Raw genomic sequence first — 4,595 nt, forward strand, 5'->3', positions numbered from 1 at the left:
TTCATCAGAACGGAACTTCCTTCCTCCCATTACGTCTTTGAGTGGTCCAGACATAAGGAAATCACTTGGGGCAGGGTGTGGTGAGTATGGTGGATGAGGAAGACACTCAAAATGCAGGTCTGTGATTGTTGCAATTGTTGTACGGGCAGTGTGGGGCCTCGCATTGTCATGTTGCAAAAGGACACCAGCTGACAGCAATCCACGTCGCTTTGATTTGATTGCAGGCCGCAGATGATTTTTTAGGAGATCTGTGTATGATGCACTGGTGACAGTGGTCCCTCTAGGCATGTAATGCTCCAAAATGACGCCCTTTTTCGTCCCAAAAGAGAGTCAGCATAACCTTCCCTGCTGATGGTTCTGTTCGAAACTTGTTTGGTTTTGGTGATGAGGAATGGCGCCATTCCTTGCTCGCTCTCTTCGTTTTCGGTTGGTGGAAGAGAACCCAGGTTTCGTCCCCAGTAACGATTCTTGCAAGGAAGCCATCATCTTCTCGTTCAAAGCACCGAAGAAGTTCTTCACAAGCATCAACACGTCGTTCTCTCATTTCAGGAGTCAGCTGCCGTGGCACCCATCTTGCAGACACTTTGTGAAGCTGGAGCACATCATGCACAACGTGGTGTGCTGACCCATGACTAATCTGTAAACATGCTGCAGTGTCATTCAGTGTCACTCGGCGGTTTTCCTTCACTGTGGCTTCAACAGCTGCAATGTTCTGTGGAGTCACAACTCGTTGTGCCTGACCTGGACGAGGAGCATCTTCCACTGAAGTCACACCATTTGCGAACTTCCTACTCCATTCGTAGACTTGCTGCTGTGACAAACATGCATCACCGTACTGCACCTTCATTCGTCGATAAATTTCAATAGGTTTCACACCTTCACTACGCAAAAACCGAATGACAGAACGCTGTTCTTCCCTGGTGCAAGTCGCAAGTGGGGCGGCCACCTTTATTTCTGCACGCTGTTTGTAGCACGCTTACCAACTTACAGGATAACGGCGCGAAATTTCTATTTGTTATTGCAAATTTAACGTTTTCATTTGACTCACCGTCGTATATTTAATTTCCTACAAGAAAGTTCGGTTCATTTTTCCCTTTAGGACTAATAATTTGGGCATGGTGAGCGAGAGAATATGAAAATCTTGGATGTGGTATTTGGAGCTATTGCGGGTTGCGTAAAGCGCTTAGAACGGGCTGTCGAATAACCGCGGATATCGAAATTACATTTGCTTGGGTGATTTAGTATAGGATATTTGCAGTGCACCATAGCCGCGTATATACCGGGTGATCAAGAAGTCAGTATAAATTTGAAAACTTAAGAAACCACGAAATAGTGTAGATAGAGAGGTAAAAATTGACACACATGCTTGGAATGACATGGGGTTTTATTCGAACAAAAAAAAAAAAAAAAGAACGAAGTTCACAAAATGACGCGTGAAAGATCTCTTGCGCGCGTCGTTTGGTGATGATCCTGTGCTCAGCCGCCACTTTCGTCATGCTTGGCCTCCCAGGTCCCCAGACTTCAGTCCGTGTGATTATTGGCTTTGGAGTTACCTGAAGTCGCAAGTGTATCGTGATCGACCGACATCTCTAAGGATGCTGACAGACAACATCCGACGCCAATGTCTCACCATAACTCCGGACATGCCTTACAGTGCTGTTCACAACATTATTCCTCGACTACAGCTATTGTTGAGGAATGACTGTGGACATTTGAGCATTTCCTCTAAAGAACATCATCTTTGCTTTCTCTCACTTTGTTATGCTAATTATTGCTTTTCTGATCAGATGAAGTACCATCTGTCGGACATTTTTTGAACTTTTGTATTTTTTGGTTCTAATAAAACCCCATGTCATTCCAAGCATGTGTGTCAATTTGTACCTCTCTATCTACATTATTCCGTGATTTATTCTGTTTTCAAATTTATACTGACTTTTTGATGACCCGGTATTTTCGTCGACTGTCCACGGCGTTATGAAAATATGGAGACGTAGTGGATCGTGGGCGTCGGACGTCGCCCTCCGTTTTGAACACAGGGCGGCCGAGTATTTTTTTATCTTTTATTTATTTTTTCGTTTCTGTATGATCGCGTTTGCCGTAACTCGGTTACAGCTCGGCGCCGTGCAGCCTCTGCTACCTGGAGATAACTCGGTCATTCACTCCTCTGCTCGCACACACCAGACGCGGCGCAGCGTGCTGCCCTTTTCTGATCAAAGGGACAACCAGCCCTTCATTCCATTAGGGCCGCCTTCTTCTGCTTCGTTGTCGGTCGTCGCTGGCAGCCAATAGCGTGCGCCGGACGTTACCTGCGACAGGTTATCCGCGTTTCCGTGTAACTGACCAGAGTTCCTCTCCATCCAGGTGTCAGCAGGTGTTACACTGGCCGCGCATTCCCTGTCAGCGTACGTCTGCTAATGTGATAGACGTAAAAAAATTTGCTGAAATAATTTTTAAGGGAGTGACCGAATAAATGAAATGTTAATTAAATGGACACCCTAGCTGCAAACAGGCGTTGATGTACTTCATTGGGGACATGTTGAAAATGTGTGCCCCGACCGGGACTCGAAACCGGGATCTCCTGCTTACATGGCAGACGCTCTACCCATCTGAGCCAACGAGGGCACAGAGGATAGTGCGACTGCAGGGACTTATCCATGGCACGCTCCCCGTGAGATCCACATTCCCAACATGTCCACACCACTACATTCGTAGTGCGCCTAATAGATGTTTGCCCATCATACTCATTACTCGTGGCAGGTCCCCAATGAAGTAGATCAACGCCTGTTTGCAGCTAGGGTGTCCATTTAATTATCATTTCATTTCGAGCAAAGCTGCATGGTTATTAACGGTAACTGTTCTTTCGGGAACAGATACTACCGTCATATATAGTTAAAATATGGCTTCCCGGCCATCGACCTTCTTGTGCGAACGCACACGCTATGCCCGAACTCGTACGGGACTTGGTAGATTAATCTGCCACGAGTAATGAGTATGATGGGCAAACATCTATTAGGCGCACTACGAATGTAGTGGTGAGGACATGTTGGGAATGTGGATCTCACGGGGAGCGTGCCACGGATAAGTCCCTGCAGACGCACTATCCTCTGTGCCCGCGGTGGCTCAGATGGATAGAGCGTCTGCCATGTAAGCAGGAGATCCCGGGTTCGAGTCCCGGTCAGGGCACACATCTTCACCTGTCCCCAATGAAGTACACCAACGTCTGTTTGCAGCTAGGGTGTCCATTTAATTATCATTTCATTTCTAGGAAAGCTGCATGGTCATCAACGGTAACTGTTCTTTCGGGAACAGGTACTACCGTAATATATAGTGACCGAATAATTGATACACTGGTGTCCAAAATTAAAGCAACAAACCCGTGTTTCCCTGTCCTCCGTCTAATTTGCGATATAATCCAACAAACTGTCTACCAGATGGCCGCACGATCGTGTTCTGCATGGGAGATAGCATTAGTTAGTTAGCTGGTTTGCGAGAGGAGACCAAACAGCGACGTCATCGGTCCCAACATTAGGGAAGGATGGGGAAGCAAGTCGGCCGTGCCCTTTTCAAGCGAGCCATCCCGACATTTGCCTGAAGTGATTTAGGGAAATCAGGGAAAACCTAAATCAGGGTGCCAGGACGCGTGTTTGAACAGTCGTCCTGCCGAATGCGAGTCCAGTGTTAGTCGGTTCTGTCAAATATATTTTTATCCGTACTCCGGGCCTTACGCATTCAGAACCACCACATTTATTATTCTTATGGTCTGACAGAGCACTGAAAGACCTAAGCCGAAACAAGGTCCCGGGAGTAGACAACATTGCATTAGAACTACTGACAGCCTTGGGAGAGCCAGGGCTAACAAAACTCTACCATCTAGTGAGCAAGATGTATCAGACAGGCGAAATACCCTCATGAAGAATATAATAATTCCAATCGTAAAGAAAGCAGGTGTTGACAGATGTGAAAATTACCGAACTATAAGTTTAATAAGTCACGGCTGCAAAATACTAACGCGAATTCTTTACAGACGAATGGAAAAATCGGTAGAAGCCGACCTCGGGAAAGATCAGTTTGGATTCCGTAGAAATGTTGGAACACGTGAGGCAATACTGACCGTACGACTTATCTTAAAAGCTAGATTAAGGAAAGGCAAAGCTACATTTCTAGCATTTGTGGACTTAGAGAAAGCTTTTGACAATGTTGACTGGAATACTCTCTTTCAAATTCTGAAGGTGGCAGGGGTAAAATACAGGGAGCGAAAGGCTATTATAATTTGTACAGAAACCAGATGGCAGTTATAAGAGTCGAGGGGCATGAAAGGGAAGCAGTGGTTGGGAAGGGTGTGAGACATGGTTGTAGCCTATCCCCGATGTTATTCGATCTGTATATTGAGCAAGCAGTAAAGGAAACAAAACAAAAATTCGAAGTTGGAATTAAAATCCATGGAGAAGAAATAAAAACCGTGAGGTTCGCCGATGACATTGTAATTCTGTGAGGGACAGCAAAGGACTTGGAAGAGCAGCTGAACGGAATGGAGTATATAGGATGAACGTCAAAAATAGCAAAACGAGGATAATGGAATGTAATCGAATTGAATT

At 45.8% G+C, this 4,595-nt stretch overlaps 1 non-coding gene across 1 annotated transcript; it reads left to right on the top strand.

The window, feature by feature from the left end:
* The first annotated feature begins 3,108 nt into the window (after window positions 1–3,108).
* Trnat-ugu (transfer RNA threonine (anticodon UGU)) lies at window positions 3,109–3,183 on the top strand. Its single transcript has one exon. It is a non-coding gene; the product is annotated as a tRNA-Thr (tRNA).
* Window positions 3,184–4,595: the final 1,412 nt, after the last annotated feature.

Source organism: Schistocerca serialis, chromosome 11 (genome assembly GCF_023864345.2).
Source record: "Schistocerca serialis cubense isolate TAMUIC-IGC-003099 chromosome 11, iqSchSeri2.2, whole genome shotgun sequence".
NCBI lineage: Eukaryota > Metazoa > Arthropoda > Insecta > Orthoptera > Acrididae > Schistocerca > Schistocerca serialis.